The sequence below is a fragment of the Macaca fascicularis genome, chromosome 11 (genome assembly GCF_037993035.2).
Source record: "Macaca fascicularis isolate 582-1 chromosome 11, T2T-MFA8v1.1".
NCBI classification, from domain to species: Eukaryota; Metazoa; Chordata; class Mammalia; order Primates; family Cercopithecidae; genus Macaca; species Macaca fascicularis.
In genome coordinates, this window is record NC_088385.1 from 31,180,337 (window position 1) to 31,198,789 (window position 18,453).

At 34.6% G+C, this 18,453-nt stretch overlaps 1 protein-coding gene across 30 annotated transcripts in view; it reads left to right on the top strand.

Moving 5' to 3' along the window:
• Nucleotides 1-18,453, top strand: part of CCDC91 (coiled-coil domain containing 91) — a 373,101-nt gene that overhangs the window by 230,782 nt on the left and 123,866 nt on the right. The gene's annotated exons all lie outside the window — the stretch shown is intronic.

Here is an 18,453-nt window from a genome sequence, read left to right on the forward strand (position 1 = left end):
ATAACCCAGATACCTCTCACTAGGCCCCACCCCCCAACACCACCACATTGGAGATCAGATTTCCACATGAGTTTTGGTAGGGAGAAACAAACATGGCAAATATGTTTAGATGCACAGTAGTTACTATTGTATTACAGTTGCCCAGTGTATTTAGTATGGTAACATGCCATACATGTTTGTTAGCCTAGAAGCAGTAGATTATACCATACAGTCTAGTTGTATAGTAGGCTATATCATCTACTTTTGTGTAAGTACACTCTGTGATGTTCACACAATGATGAAATTGCCTAATACCACATTTCTCAGAATGTGTCCCTGTCATTAAGTGATGCATGAATGTATTGAGTTCTTTGTTATTCTTAAATTCCTTCAAATATTATTATTGTTATTTATATGTAATCCTGTGGGAGACCAGAACATGCTACCCCAAAATATGAAGAATTGTTGAGTTGAAGGCAGTTAAGAAGAAGCAGATACAGGAAAGCTCTCTGCCTAAAAACAGGACAGAGATTTAGAAAGGTAAGGTATCCTGCCATCATCTCTTCACCATCTTTCACTCACCATTCTGTGTCTGGAGTTAGTTCCTGCCGGTGGGTTCATGGTCTTTCTGACTTCAAGAATGGAGCTACGGACCTTTGCAGTGAGTGTTACAGCTCTTAAAGATGGCATGGACCTGGCCAGATACGGTGGCTCACACATGTAATCCGAGCACTTTGGGAGGCTGAGGCAGGCAGATCACAAGATCAGGAGATAGAAACCATCCTGACTAACATGATGAAGCCCTGTCTCTACTAAAAATACAAAAAAAAAATGAGCCAGATGTGGTGCCAGTCACCTGTAGTCCTAGCTACTCACGCGGCTGAGGCAGGAGAATGGCGTGAACCTGGGAGGCAGAGCTTGCAGTGAGCCGAAATCGCACCACTGCACTCCAGCCTGGCAACAGAGTGAGACTCCATCTCAAAAAAAAAAAAAGATGGCACAGACCCAAAGAGTGAGCGGTAGCAGGGTTTATTGTGAAGAGTGAAAGGACAAAGCTTCCAGAGCTTCCAAGGGGACCCAAGCAAGTTGCCGCTGCTGTGTGGCGTGACCAGCTTTTATCCCCTTATCGTCCCCTCCCATGTTCCCTTTCTGTCCTATCAGAGTGCCTTTTTTCAGTCCTCCCCCTGATTGGCTACTTTTAGAATCCTGCTGATTGGTGCATTTTACAGAGCGCTGGTTTGTGCATTTTACAATCCTCTTGTAAGACAGAAAAGTTCCCCAAGTCCCCACTAGACCCAGGAAGTCCAGCTGGCCTCACCTGTCAATTCCACCAGGAGGAATAAAGGTTAGCCACTGAAAATAACTTTAAATCCTTATTGGCCTGGAGATGGTACCAGTGGAATCTATATTAATAGGCTTTACTAACTAGCTTTTACTAACTAGCTTTTTATTAATAGGCTTTACTAACTAGCTTTTATCTACCATTTATTTGTCTCACAAATTGCTCCCTCTAGAGACTCAAAAAAGTCCTTTTCCAATTTCTCCAAAAATTGACTGTTCTTTATTAAAGATACTATATAAGCTAGAATTCAAAACCACCTCTTTGAGAACTACTCATTTCCTGGGCATCTCCCATATATATATGAAATATGCATGTTAATAAACTTTTGTTTTTCTCATTAACTATTTTTTTGGTACAGGGGTCCTTTCCAACTAAGAGCCAATTGAAGTAGAAGAAAATAATTATTCTTTCCCCACAGTTCTTAATGGATTTTTACCCCCATATTTTAAATGCTCCTAGTTGCTTCTTGCCTTTCCTTCCTCCTCATGTATTTAATTTCTTTCCGAAATTATAGTCTTTATTAATTGTAAAGTGTAAACTTTACTAATACTTGTTTTTCCTGAATATTTTTGATTTTTTTAAGGTAATTTATCTTCTCTCTTTGGTTGTTTTTAATAGTTTTACTTATTCTTGATGTTCTGTAATTTTACTTAGATGATCTTATCATTTATTTTTAAATTTGTTTTGTATACATCCTGCGGAGGCATGGCAGTGATAACAAAATTTGTTCTGCCTCTTTCTTAGTATAGCGTTGTCACTGGCAAGTTGCTGCTCCCACAGGGAACCTTTTCCATTGCTTCTGTCGGATGATTGCAGTTCATAAAAGCATGCTTTTACCTTTATGCTCCCATGAATTATCTTTCAAATAAAACAATTGTTATTAAATAATACTTTTCAAATTCAGTAGTTTCACTTGTGATTTTCCTGGACAGTACACAAGGTCCAAGTTGCTTAGTTTTTACCAATGATTTGTGAGTGCGAGAAATATGTTTCACTTTCTGATGAAGATGGTACATGTCCTTTCTCTATGATCTCTTTCCCTTTTTGCCTGTTAGATAACACATTAAGATCTTTGTCAATGGCAGAACCACAAGTGAAAGGAAATTGGGCGTGTGATTTACCACTTGGAGGGAATCCCCTCATTCAGGAACATTTCCAAGAAAGAAACTTATGTTTGTTAATTTGCTAAAATTTTGGAGTTTATTTGTTGATGGTTGCTACCTTTAATACATCAAGACTCAGTTGTCTTTGTCTTTCTCAAATTTCCATACTGTTAGATATATATTTTTTACAGCCCAAAATTTATGACAGGAGTATATAACTCTAGAAATGTGTAACAACGTTTAAAAAGTTGAGAAATATTGTAATAATAAATGAGCATAAACAGTAAGTCAGATGGTTTGGATGCCAAGCAAGTAAAAATATTCTTATTTTGTCTGTTTGTTGGGGAAGTAAGAAGGTGAAAGTTGCTTTTAGCTTGAAAACAGATATAGATTACAATCTAAATATTAATGTATGAAAATATTCAAAACTATAATTGAAATGTTCAAAAAGTGCCCCAACATTTGAGGAATTGTTATAATTTAAACATTTTATTTTTGAACCTGAATACATTGTATCTGGGTTTAATTAAGATTAAGGAATGGGTGCTTTATGCCTGGTCTCTTGTGAGTCACATGATTCTTTTCTGTATGGCACAAGCATTTGATCACACTTGGCTATTCATTTGAGTATCAGTCATTACATTTCCAGATCATGGTGATGTTTTAAAGTATTCCTTGTGTTCATTTAGAGGAAAATTGGTAACGATAGACTCTTACAAGACACCCACCCATTCTGCTTGGGAAGAACAGAAAAATATTGTGGTCTTGGCACCTTAAACATAGAGAAAAGAAACACAGAGTGATGAACTTGGGGAAATAAAGTAGAAATAAAGCAAATAGCGTATTGTCAAATAACACACAAATGAGATACGCCATAGGTGAATGCCTTAGAAACAATGAAAAAACCCATTCCTCTTGTTTAATGCATTAACACTTTCATCATATTGAAAATTAAACTCTTTCTTTCTTTGAGAAGACACTTTTTCTTACTGGTCAGATAATCTAGAAAACACTTGTGGAGAGATATCTCTAGGGTTTTAAATATAATTAGCTAACATTTTGGTAATATTATGGGCTAAGGTATTCAAGTTATTTTGTTTTCTAGACTACTTTAAGGTTTATCTATTTTTAATTTTTTCTACTTTACTTTAAGGCTCTTCTCTTTAGATAAATTTTAGGAACCATGTGAAATGTTATTTGTTTGTAAAGCGGATTTTAAAATGAGTAGTTAAAAGTAAGTCTTATTGTTACTGAGGATATATCCATGAAAAAAAATTATACAAACATGGAAAATTTTTTGTAATATCGATTTACATATAGCCTTTAAAGAATTTAACTCTCTCTATATATAGTGTGTGTGTGTGTGTACATTTAGTTTTCACTACAGAAAAATATATTTTGAGTCAAAATTTGCCTCCCTACCTGAAAATATTCTTGTTAACATATATAGTGGTTATAAATATAGAAGACATGATTTTAAAAAATAAGAATAAAATGGAAAAAAGACAATGTTGATATTATTTTCTGGAGTTTCAGCATATTTTGCAAATTAAGTCTGGTTTCATTCTTGATATCATTCAATAGCAAAGGTGTTCAGATGTAATTGTCAGGCTGTGACCTGAATAATCAGTACTGAACAATGTTTTTGTTTTTTCTTTTTTCTTGGAAATCTAGTTATTAGATAATTTATCATGAAGCAAGAATGGCTCTTAGCACTTTTTGTTATATTTAGATGAGGAGTCAGCAACTAGATAGCACTCACCACTCTGCTTCTGCTTGGAGTTTCCAAAAATCTAACACAGGAAGAAAGGGTACTAATGTCTTTATATCTAATAAGCTTCTGATTAACTTTTATGTTTTTATACATTATTTTTGACAGTAAATGTTATATCCCCACAACTGCTATCATTGTTGTTGCTGCACTAGCGTAGCATTTATATTGAATAGGTAGAGACTGTTTCTGGAATTGTACTTTTATTAAACCAATTCTGTCTTACTTAAAAGTTTCTGGTGTGTATCAAAGGGTATAGATACTGTGTGGTGTGTACTGTTAAAGAAAAAATTACTCTGACACTTTTTTAAATGGTAAGGAAGACTTTATTCAAGACTACTGCAATAGAAGAAAGAAATTAGGCTCAACCCTGAATACAGTATAAGAACAAGAGGGGATGTATGGGCAAGAATAGTGGCAGTGGGTGGGTGGGTGGATGGAAAATTACTGAAATGATACATCAAGGATAGGGGGAATTATTGCTAAACTGACCTAACAGGAGGGCGGGCTAGGATGATCAGATGGCAAGGATCGGGATGAGGAATTTGATCAGATATCAAGAAGGAGGGATTTTGTCCAAACCTACTATGTTAGATTCTTGCTGAAAGTGGGTTAAGCATTTCTGGCAAGAACAGGAGCCAGGGTCAAGGCCTAGTCAAAAACAGAGCTTAGAAGTATCTGACTCAAGATTTTTTAGTCAAGCAGAGTATCTTGTCAGCACTCAGACACTGACAACTATAGCAATGATTATACACACACATACTTACCATTTATGTAGTATTATGTTTATGAATATATATATGATTATAGACATATATATATGAATTGACCACCTCCTGTTGGCCTTGACCTTTCAATTTAGTTATGTTGCTTTGATGGCCTCTGGTTTCGTCTTTTTCTGTGTATGTATCCGGATCTGTTGAGCCTTTCTACCACTCCTCCTCTTTCTAGCATTTGCTGTATCTGTGATGTTCAGTCCCTTAAATAATGGCAGTAGGAACTTGTATCAACTTCTAGATGTTGAGCCTGAAATTTAGGATATTTGCTTTTACACAATTCTTTACATTCAAAATGTCTGGTTATTGGGTTTCCTTTTTTTAATTTTTAGTTTTTTTACTTATTTGTGATGTTGGCTTTTATTTATTTATTTTTTCATTTAAAGAGCTATAATTTGCATGCAGTAACATTTGTCATTTTGAAAGTACAGTCCTGTAAATTTTGACAAACACAATCATGCAGCTACTACCATAATCAGAATATACAACAATTCTATTACCCCCAAAAGATTTCCTCATGCTCTTTGTAGCCAGTCTTATTCCCCATCCCTGATACTTGGCAATGATCTGTTTTAGGTCGCTATAGTTTTTATTTTTTAATAGTATTATATGAATGCAATCAAATAATATGTTACCTTTTTTGTTTTAGTATTTTTCTTTTGTCTTTTTATTTTTCCATAGCTTTAATGAGGTATAATTGTATATATTAAAATTGTATGTATTTAAGGCGTACAAGGTGAACCTTTGAGATATATATATGTATATATGTGTATATATCCGTGTATGTATATACATATATATACACATTGTTAAATGATTACCACAATCAAACTAATTATTAACAACATATCCATAACATCACAATGTTACCTTTTTATGTGTATGGTGAAAACATTTAAGATCTACTCTCTTAGCGAGTTTCAAGCAGGCAATACTGGATTGTTAACTGTAGTCCCAATGCGGTACATTAACTATGTTGCCTTTTGAATCAGGTTTCTGTTATTTAGTATAATATATTTCCAGTACACCTGTGTTTATTCATAGTTTTTTCCTTCCATTACTGAATGGTCCTCCATTGTGTGGTAAATGTGTTATATTTTATCCATTTAACAATTGAAGGAAATTCAGGTTGTTTTCAGTTCTTGGCAAATGAAGAAATCTGCAATAAAACATACATGTGCAGCTTTTGGAATACATGTAAGTTTTACCTTTTCTGAGTTAAATATTTAGGAGTAGGGTTGGCCGATTATTTGGTTAGTGCATGTTTAATTTGATAAAGTGTCAGACTATTTTCCAATGTGGCTGTACCATTTTGCATTCTCACAAGCAATGTATGTGTGTTCAGATTCCTTTGGATTCTCAGCAGCTCTTGGCATTGTCTGTTTTAAGCCATTCTAATAGCTTACCAAAATTTATGTAATTTACCAAAAATGTAATTTGTAGTAGAAACTGACAACAATTGCTAAAGCTAGATAAAAATTTAAAAATGAAATAAACATTCATCAATAAACTAAGACAAAAATATTTTAATTATTGTAAGATGGAAGGTAGTATTATATAGTTGTCTGAAGCAGAATAAGGTAAAATTCAAGCTGTGTAACTTATTAGCTATTGACTTTGCCTCAATTTCCTCATCTTTTAAAAGACTATCTTCTCAAAATTATTTTCCTTTAATGAGATATAATGTGCCTTAATTGGGATATAATCTCAAGGCATAGTGCTGTCCTTTAGAAAAAACTGAATAGTAGCTATTGAAATTATTATTGTGTTAATGGCAGATTAATACTATAAAATAGTTTTCAAAGTTTTTAAAATGTGATACTTCAAAATTAGATTAAACTGCTGGATTCTTAGAACAGAAGAAAGGATGGGGCCAGAAAGGTCTTATTTTCTTCTTCCTTAAATTAAAATAAAAAGTTTTGGTTGTTATATGCAGCCACATTTAGATAAGGATGATATTCAAAATGTTTGTTGAGAGCTTTATTCTGGCTATTATGGAATTTAAAGTTGAATATCTACCATCAAAATAATTATACAAGATAAAGGCAAGTCAAAGAAACTCTGTTAAAAGTAAAAATAAGGTCATTAATTATAATGTTTAATGAGGACTAATCATGTTCTAGGTATTTGTCAAAATGATTATGTACATTATTTTATACATCCATCCATTCATTCACTCTTTATTTATTTATCAGATATTCTACAAGAAAAACAAACATTTTTTTACATATGTTTTATACCAAACCCTGGAGTGGGTCCTAGGGATATAACAGTGAAAAAGTCTGTGTCAATAAAAGCCTGCAACACATTGTGGAAAGCCAAACTCTGGTACTAGGCAATTACAATAAAACAAGAGTAATTAGTAAGAAAAGGATAAGCCCAGAATGCTATAGAAATCTTCACAAGACCATTTAATCTCACTTTATTCTACCACATCTGTGTAGAAACAACACTGGAGTCAGGCCAACTAGTAAAACTATCATGACAGTAAATATAAGTGGTCTTATTTTCTTTGCAGCACAAAAATTTTATATCAGATTTAAAAGCAAAATTCAATCATTAACTCCTTATAGGAGTCATAAAAAATGACACAAGAAAAATGTAAACCAATAAACCTTTTTTTGTCAATCTAATTTCAATAAAAAGTAAGCAGATGGAGCAGTATTAGCAAAATGCCTACTTTTGTCTAAGTCGAATATTGGACAAAATTTATTGAAAGATGTTTTGTAAGTCTTCTTTTACTGATGTTTGTCAATCAGTATATTTGTCAACCACCTGGAGACATTTACTTATTAATCAAAATAATTAGTATCATCAATTCAACATTTACTATGTGCCAAGTAATACATTTGATCTCTTTCATGTGCTGTTTTTTAAATTAGCATTTTTTGTTTGTTTGTTTGTTTGTTTGTTTGTTCTTTGAGATAGGATCTCATTCTGTTGCCCAGGCTGGAGTACATTTATGTGATCATGGCTCACCATAGCCTTAACCTGCTTGGCTCAAGCTGTGCTAACACCTAAGCCTTCTGAGTAGCTGGGACTACAGGGGCACGCCACCACACCTGGCTAATTTTTGTGTTTTTCGTAGCTATGGAGTCCTACTGTGTTTCCCAGGCTGATCTCGAACTCCTGAGCTCAAGTGATACTCCCACCTTGGCCTTCTAAAGTGCTGTGATTAAAGGTGTGAGTCACCATGTCTGGCCTAAAAATTTCTTTGGAAAACCACTGTAAGATAGATAGTAGAGGTGATAATCAATAATTCAGTAAAATTTAGGAAGCTGACTCAAATCACATAACCAATAACTAATAGGTAACAAAATTTAGATTTGATTCCAGATCTAACTTCAAAACTTAAAGCAAAAAAATCACAAATCATAACAGAATGCATTCTGTTATGTAGAAAATTTGATACATTCAAAGTTCTAGATGAAATTTTTCTGTGGCTCGAAACTCTTCTAGACAAGTTTAGATTAAATGGATATGTTTTAGCACTGTTATTAGCTGGACTTTGATAGTCACATAGCTCTAAATGAAATAGAAATGTGAAGAATCCTTTTATTTAACATAGTTTTGTGTTATTTTTCCTATTTTAAAATTCTAGTAATCATTAGAGGAATAGTTATATGCCATCTGTATGTATCAGACACTACTGAGTGCTAGCTGATTGACAGCACATAAGACACAGTCCTTACCCTCAAGAAGGTTTGTTTGTTTACCTCAGCATTTACATGACCCATGGAAAATGAAAGATAAAGGAAGAAGAAAAGCAAACCCATAGTCTCACCACTTAAGCATTCTTATCGTATTTCCCACCTATTTGTTCCTTTTCCCATACTTGCAATTATAGATTATATGACATCTTCCTGTTTTCACTTAACAGTGTTGCAGGTGTGCATTTTATTTTATTTTTCCAGTAGCCTGAAAACTCACTGAGGGCAGTGGTATTTCATTAAATATTTCTTTATTTTCAATATCTGACATTTAGAATCAGTAGAACAATTTTGAATGCACAAATGTGTTTTGAGTTCTTAAGTAACTTTTTACTGGTGGCTTTCTATTGTCAGAACTTAGGTTATTCATGTATTTTTCCAGTGTACAGAATGTTGCTATGAGTAATTATATCCATGTGTTATTTTCCTTTTTTGCAATTTTTTTCAGCATAGATTTCTAGAAGTGAAACTACTATATGCAAGAACCTTTTTTCTCTTCATCTTATTGTTCATGTTAGTGTTAACATTTTAAGACATTTTAGCATATACTGTGAAAATTCTTTGTATACCAATTTATAAATCACAATACAAGAAGATGATTTTGCACTTAGCTTTTACCAACATTTAAAAAATGATTTTTTTAAACTTTTATTTTAGGTTCAGGGATACATGTGCAAGTTTGTTATATAGGTAAGTTGTGTGTCATGGGAGTTTGGTATATAGATTATTTTGTCACCTAGGTAATAAGCAGAGTACCCAGTAGGTAGTTTTTAGATCCTCTTCCTCTTCCCACCTTCCACCCTCAAGTAGGCCCTGGTGTCTATCATTTCCTTTTTTTTGTCCATGTGTTCTCAGTGTTTAGCTCCCACTTATAAGTGAGGGCATGTAGTATTCGGTTTTCAGTCCCTGGTTAGATTGCTTAGGAAAATGACCTCCGGCTCCATCCATGTTGCAGCAAAGGATGTGATCTCTTTCTTTTTTATGGCTGCATAGTATTCCATGGTGTGTATGTCTGTCATTGATGGGCTTTTAGGTTGATGAATCCGGTCTGTCATTGTTGGGCATCTAGGTTGATGAATCCAGTCTGTCATTAATGGACATTTAGGTTGATTCCAACAGTTTCCTGAAGAAGAAAATTCTTCCTCAACACTGTAACGTAGAAATTCTGCCTGTGTTTACAGTCTGCCTGTTTGCCTTAAGGATTTTGTACTTGCTAGCCCCCATAAGCCTGTGAGCCTGTTCCTTAAAATCAGCCAATCTCCCCCTTTTCCTTCAGCCTTCTTCCTATCGCTTCCCTGTATCCTGTCATTTCTGTTCCTCTGGGGAACCCTGACTGATACACTTCGTAAATTTGTCTTTATTTGGTGATCCTTGGGATTGATATGACTTTGTAAGGAGTCTTAAGTACTTGTGGTGCTTCTCTAATTTGCCTATACATACTTCGCGCTACTTGTCTACTGGAGTCTTGTTTCACTATAAATGTATAATAGTCTCTGAAATGGTGGAAACCTATACTTGCATCAATCACTCTGTCACTTTAGGATTTGCTAAATGCTTTAATGTAAATCATGTGATTTATTTATACATTTAGACAAGGATTGTGGAATTCTGGTTGTTGTCTTTAACATAATATGCAAAAGTACCAAAATCAATCACATCAAAATAGTTTGGCTTTCTTATAAAATTCAAATGGAATTTATCCAATTAAATTTAATTTAATACTTTTTTGGTAATTACCTTTTCATACTAATATTTATATGGGTTATAGGAGGTAAAAGGGTACTTATCAGAACATAAATTTTATAGTAATTAATGGCATTTATTACTGTATTTATCTTCTTAATTTTGTATACAGTGGTTATAAAAATAATACTAATTTTATTACTTTTGGTGTTGTTATTCTAATCCTTTTTTAGCATACCGTCAGGATCACTTGAGTTTCATTCTCATAAAATAAGCAGGAAAAAGTGTGCCTTGAGACCCTTTATTTGCCAGGAAAAACACATTTTATTAACTGCTAATTATTGTCCCAAATGTATATAGTTATATGTTAGCAGATTGTGGCTAGCCATAAAATTGTTTTTCTCTTACCACATACTTCACTTTTCTTTATTCTCCACATACAGTAGATTTAAGAGTTATTACAAAGTGAAATTTCAAACTGAAATCTGTTAAAAAAATAAGAATTTTGTTTTCTCTTTAATGTATTCTTTGAGAGAATAGGAAAATCATCATCCTCACTTTAAAAGTATATGTTCACATTACGAAAACCAGGGAAAGAATCGTCCTACTCATTGGTTGGAGAAAATTTGTAATAGTAAGAAATAAATTAGAACTTCTTAACTCCTGTTTAATACTTTTTCTGTAATTCCGAGGTTGGTGGTGGTTGTCATTGTTGTTGTTGTTGTTTTGGCTCATTAATCTCCCTCAATACAAAGATAACTTCTTTCTGACAGAGGAAATTATTAAAAGAAAACAGAAACTCTAGGGTAGTGAAAATACAGCATTTGTGCACCAAGCTGTTGCCCTGTCCAGGAGAATTGTGACCAAGGGACATGCAAATGAAAAATGAAACATTTCCTGTGATCTTTTGAGGCATTTAAAAATAATGCTCTGAGTACCCTAGACTACAAATAGAAAAAAAAAAAAATCTTAACTTTCAAAAAGAATGTTAATATTTTGCAAACTGTTGATTGTCAGGCTAAACTTAACTTTTGAGATTTGCTAGACTAGACAGTCAGGAAAATGGGGAAGGACTTTAATGTCTAAATATTAATAAGTTTCTCATGAAGTCCTAGTGAACAAAAGTATGAAATATACAGGGACAAAGGCATTAGAGAAATAATTGGACACACCACATATATATCAATGTATGGATTGATATCCACTTGGAGGATAGGTCTATAGTAGAATGTCAAGGGGTGCTATCTGTATCTTTGTTCTGCTCAATATTTATTGCTATGAAAATATTGAAAGCATATTTTCACATTTGTATATGACATAGGTCATATTTAAAGTATTTTAAAAGGCTGGAATAGTGGGGCTGAATTCAAAGTGAAATTCAAAAGGAATAAATATGATATTGCAGTAAAAACTTCTGCATCAGGAGAGGATTTGGAGGAGCCAAACTCAAGCCATACAACATATATTTAATATTTTTAACAGCAAGTTTTCAAAGAAAATTTTAAAAACTAATGTAATTTAATTGTGTATAATTGAAATTTAGTTTCCAAAAAAAAATGAGAAGAGGTAGCCCCAGTCTAATTTAAATTTATATCATGTAATTCCTTTTAGTTCTGCATATCATACTTTTAAAAGGTTGTATTCAAATTGGGACATATTGAAAAGACAGTGGATGCAGAGTTGTAGAACAGTTGAAGGTACTTGAAGTAAATTGCGTATTTGGAAGATTGTTTTATGGAGCTTCATACTCATGGTCTTGAGTGACCCTCCCACCTCAGCCTTCCAAGTAGCTGGGACTACTGGCTTGCATCACCAAGGCTAGCTAAATTTTAATTTATTTTTGTGGAGATGGGATCTTGCTATATTGTCCACGCTGGTCTCCAGCTCCTGACCTCAAGTGATCCTCCTGCCTCACCCACCCAAAGTGCTGGGATTATAGAAGTGAGTCACTGTGCCCAGCCCTAAATCCCATATTTTTAATATCTATCTGTTACTATGTGAAATATAATTAACTTTTCCAAATTAAAGAATCCGTGTATGAATCCACCATGTTTTTACTATAAACTTTCCCAGTAATTGGTAGATAATAGGTTATGCATATATTTAAGTCCTACCAGTTCGTTCACCAGGATAGTAGTGACAGGCTACAGTCCTACCAGTAATGCACAGAGATACCCACATCCCTATTTCCCCGCAAATAGTTAACATTTTCTAGTTTCTAATTTTTTACTCTTTAAACAAGTGATACCTCATTTCTAATTTGCATTTGTCATAAATTTGTTAACTTTTGGAATTACCTTTTCATTAAATTGCCTATTAATCTTTCTTCCATTGAAGTTCATCTGTTTTTCTTGTTAATTTTGAAGGATGTCTCATATTAATAGTTTAAAATATTAATCCTGAGGCTGGGCGCGGTGGCTCACGCCTGTAATCCCAGCACTTTGGGAGGCCGAGGCGGGTGGATCACAAGGTCAGGAGATCGAGACCATCCTGGCTAACATGGTGAAACCCCGTGTCTACTAAAAATACAAAAAATTAGCCAGGCATGGTAGCGGGCACCTGTAGTCCCAGCTACTCGGGAGGCTGAGGCAGTAGAATGGCGTGAACCTGGGAGGCGGAGCTTGCAGTGAGCCAAGATCTCGCCACTGCACTCCAGCCTGGGTGACAGAGCGAGACTCCGTCTCAAAAAAAAAAAAAAAAAAAAAAAATTAATCCTGAAAAGCTTTTGGGTAGAACACATTTCTTCCATCTGTAATGTGAATACTAATGTAGTCTTTAGCTAAACAAAATCCCTAATTTTCATGTAATCCAATTCATCAATTTTTGCCTTATGGTTTGTACTGTTTTCTTTAAGAATTCCTTTATGTCTTCTTTAGTCAAAGATTTACTCTATGTTTTTTTCCTCCATTAACTTTATAATTTTGCCTTTTACATTTTCGTATTTTACCAGTATAGATAAAGTTATAGAGTTCAACATTATATATGATGTGAGGCAAAGATCCAACATCCATTTTCATTTTCTTTCTTAAAGTGAGCCTCTTTTTCTAGTAGCATATACTTGAGGAGTCCAGATCCTGGTTAAAAACCTATTGTGATTTTTTTTCAGCCTGACCGTAAGTATTTCAAAAGACTTTATTTAGCAAGCTTCACAGGGAAAAACTACTCTTCCCCCCACCAGACTTGGTGCACAGCCAATACATTGTAGTCTTTGAAGGAATTTGCCATCCACGTACTCTAGACTTCCTGGCTAGCTATACTCTTCATGTATTTCCATTACTAGCCCAGGCACCTTTTCCCCTAGTTCTCTTCATCTGAGGCCTTTGGCAGTGGTCTTTATCAGGCAAATCTGTCAAGCCTCCTTTTTGGAGGTAGGAGGGGCAAACCTTAGAGACACTTTTACCCCCTTACTCACCGTTCAGTACTTTCCACTCCTAGCCCTCTCCCCTTTCTTCCTCATCTGCTCCAGGCTCTATACAACTGCCAGAGCCTTTAGTTTGGGGCTCCTACAGCAGTGAGTTGACCCCATTTTTCTGCTTATCTATCCACCTGACCCTCAACTTGTGTGCTGTTCCATAGGGAAATTAGAACAGGAAGAAATTAGTGCTTTCTCAAGTTTTAGCTTCTCTGTTGTTCTATAGCAGTTAACAATTACAGACTTTCTCGTTACTTTCATTTTGGCTTATTATTATCTAATTTTTTACTCTGACACCTGATGCGTGAGTGCTCACGGAACTCTCTCCAACTCAGTTGAGCTCCTGATAATACTTAAGCAGTGGTTCTCAAAGTATGGTTTTTGGACCAGCAGGCTTCAGTATCAACATCATCTGGGAGCATGTTAGACATGCAAATTGTGTAGTACTTCCCCAGACCTACTATATCAAAAACTCTGCATGTGGACCCATCAGTCCTGTTTCAACAATCCCACCATGTGATTGTGATGTATACTAAGTTTGAAAACTACTCAACTAACAAACACTGTTCCTTTCACACAATGTTCATCCTGTTTCAGTATCTTATATCGTGTTACTCTGTGTATGTGGGCCTGTGTTTGAGCTTTCCATTCTGCTCCTATAGTCTGTTTATTCTTGCATAAATACCATAATATTTTATTACTTTTATTATAATGTGGTATATCTTAATATGTGATATCGCTAGTCTCTTCTCTCAACACTAAATATTTCACTTCACTCTTTTTTGCTTACATGGTTTCTGAAGAGAAATCTACTATCAAAGCATCTATGAGTTAGATGCTTTGGATCTCTGGCTGTTTTCAAAATGTCTTCCTTTTCTTTGGTTTTCTGTAGTTTGAATATAATACATACACTTTAGGTGTACATTATTTGATATTTATGCTGCAATAGTGTTCCCTGAGCTTCCTGAATCTATGCCTGAATGTTTGTCATTAATTTTAGAAAATTTTTGGCCATTATTACTTCAAATAGTTCTTCTGCTTCATTCTTTTCTTCCTTTTGATTTTTCAGTGTGTTACACCTTTTCCAATTGTTCTTGGCTATTTTTGTTTGATTTTTTGTCCTTTATTTTTTCCTAAACCTAAATCTTTTGCACTAAATTTAGGAAGTTTTTATTGATCTATGTTTATGCTTATAATTTTTGCCTTAGTCATGTTGAGTCTACTAATGAGCCCATCAAAGGCATTCTTCTTTTGTTTTGATTTCTAGCATTTTCCTTTGATTCTTTCTTTGAGCTTCTGCCTATACATTATCCATCCATTCTTGCATATTGTCTCCTTTTTCCATTAGATTCCTAATTTTATTAATTATTGTTATTTTTAAATTCCTACTCTGATAATTTCAAAAATGTTTGTCATATCTTAAACTAGTTCTGATGCTTTCTTTGCTCTTCAGACATTTTAGCCTTTTAGCATGTCTTATAACTTTTTATGATATACTACATAATAGCAACTTAGGTTAACAGAATTTTGTGGGACTTTTAATGTAAATTTGGCTAAGAAGCAGGCTATGTTTAATATTTTCTCTTGCTGTAAGTTGCCAGAAGGTTCAAGTTCCTTAAGTAGTCCTGTTTTTGTCTCCCCTGTTGTGTTTGGCTTCCCTAAGAAATCCTCCTTAGATAGAGACTTACAGCTTTTTCAGCTGTTATTTATTGTAAATATACCACAGCTCTCTTGTTTTGGGGGCAAGGGGTTGGGGAAAGAAGCATTCCATAATATTATGATTAAATCTCAATGAGCCTGTGACTTTCACAAGTGTTTGCTAGCTTCCTTCCTGACCCTCACCTCCTTTATGTGAGATAAAAAGGCTAGAGGGAGCTGGAATCTTGGGAACGCCCTGACCCTAGCTGAGATAAGGTTCTGATAAAGTATCTTCAGCTGAAGAATAGGCCTTTCCTATTAAGAATGCTATGGGCATATTTCCTAAGGGTTACACTTCTCTTCCCTTTGCCAGAACCATGAGAAGAGCTTTTATGATGCATTACAGTGAGATACCGATGGGATTCCTGGAGGGAAGACTCATGAAAGTATGAGAGCAACTAATCCCCCACCCCCACCCCCACCCCCACCCCACCCCTTACCGCCCCCAGAAAGCCTTCTGCCCCCAGGAGTTCTCACTTTCATGTTTATCCCCACTCAGCCTCCAACAATTCCTCAAAATTGTCATTGAAATAATTGAAATATTTTTACCAGTTTATATCTCCAGCAGCTTCTGCTGTGGATAAACAGATTTTGGCTGTGATTCACTAGATTTGCATATTTCTCCAAATTTTGAAGTGGCATTTTGGCTATGACAGTTCAGATGGATATAAGGGAGCATCGTTGATCTTTAGTTTGTTCCTTTTTTCTCATGTTGTAAGGATAGGAGGAGCCTTTGCATGCCTTTTATGTGTTAGAGCTGAAATTAGAAAATATGTCTAAATATATGTTTTCATTATCTAGCAGTTTTTGAAAGTTTATTTCAAACTTTAAGCCTTTTCTTAGATTAAAAGCTTTTTTGGAAGACCATTCTTACAAATAAGACCAATAAAGGCATAAAGTAGGGATGAGGATCTTTAGTACTCTGCTGTAGGGACTTTGAAAATTGTTGGTACTAAGTATAAACTAATCAGGACCAGAGCTGAACACTTCTGAATATGGTCATTATTTATCAAGTAATCTGTCTTTTATTGATGTTAGTACTTAATATTCTATTTTTCACTGCATATAGTACTGAGTCATCATTATTCACAGTGTTTACTGTGTGCTCTCATATGCTTCATAGGAATATAGTTTATTTTGGGGACAGGGAGTGTATTGTATTTTATAACAGATATTTTATGTGACTGTAGAAGACAAAATATTCTGCATGAAATTCCCCTTTTTGGCCGGGCGTAGTGGCTCACGCCTGTAATCCCAGCACTTTGGTAGGCCGAGGCAGGCAGATCACCTGAGGTCAGGAGTTCAAGACCAGCCTGACCAACATGGAGAAACCCCGTCTCTACTAAAAATACAAAATTAGCCAGGCGTGGTGGTGCATGCTTGTAATCCAACTACTTGGGAGGCTGAGGCAGGAGAATCGCTTGAACCCAGGAGGCGGAGGTTACAGTGGACTGATACTGTGCCATTACACTCCAGCCTGGGGCAACAACAGTGAAATTCAGTCTCTCTCTCTCTGTCTCTCTCACACACACACACACAAAGACACACACACAAAGACACACACACACACACAAAAAGACTTTTCATTTAGGGAATGTGTGTTTCTTGCATATGGAAGAGTAAGGCATTGTCTTTTAATTTTTTACATTTTTTCTTTAGATGTATGTGTATCTTTTACAGAAATACATCAAAAGTGTTTGATGTGATTACTTCATTTCCTATCTAAAATACGTTTAAAATATGATAATATTTCTCAGTATGTTTCTTATCAAATCTGCATTTTATCATAATTATAAGGTTTTTGTGAGTGACCAGATGGACTTTTCTTAGGTCTTCTAACAACTTAAAACTCTCAGCTAAATTTTGAGGAGTGGGGCAGGGTGTCTAATGTCTATATAAATTTTTTTTATTGACCTTCCAATTTCTGTCATGTTATACATGCTTCTGACCTGTTTTGCCACTAAACCAGTAATTTAGTCCATTACTGGTCTGTGTAAATCTTAGCCACAGCTATTTCCCAAGGTGGTTTTGGGTCTAACTAGTGGTTGGTGTTGATGTCCAGCAGGAAATCGTGCAAACCAGATGATTGGTGTGGTTCAAACTGTAACCTTGTTAAAGCATTGGTCAGGTTGCACTTAGGGGAGTTATTCAATTAGTTTCCCAATAATTTTTGTGTACAGTTTTTAGGTGACCACTGTTTTTTTTCTTTCATCATGATTCAGAAAAAGACAGTTACTTGTTTTTATGACAGTCAAGTTTTAATCCAATACTCTTTTTACTTTATCTTTAGGCAGACATTTTGATAACCAGTAGTACTGCTCTTGAAAAAGAGTATCTATAATGATATTATGAACTTAATTTGAGGGTTTTCAGTATACCAGGCAACATACTAGAAAGGATTTTTTTTAAATATAAAACATTCTTTGCCTTTAATAAGCTAATAACATTATCATGGGAAACATATAAAATGAATTATAATATAATGGAATAAACAATCCATTAGTAATAGAAACATGCTCTGGGATTACAGATAACAGACCAATTAATTCTTGACTTTTCAGGGAAGAATTCACAAAAGAAGCGACATTTAAAGGGCCTTGAAAGACTGGCTTTTGACTAACAGAGAAAGTAAGGGTATTATACATAGAAATAATATGAGTTAAAAATTAAAATACTTAAATGCATGTGTATTTTTTCTTCAGGTAGATTGAAATATTACTCATGTAGAGTAAGATGCACCTGTTGTAGGTGTGCGGGTCTATGAATTTTTACAGACTTACACACTTTTGTAATTACAAATCAAGATTAAAAAAAAAAAAGTTTTCATCATATCCCAACAAAACTCTCTGATGCTCTGTTGTAGTCAATCTGTAATGTATTTTTAAGAACTATCAAGTAGAAACTTTTAGTGGAAATTATTTTGACCTTTTCTGATTTTGAGTCACTTTATTCTGTGTGGTATATTTAATCAGGAATTTT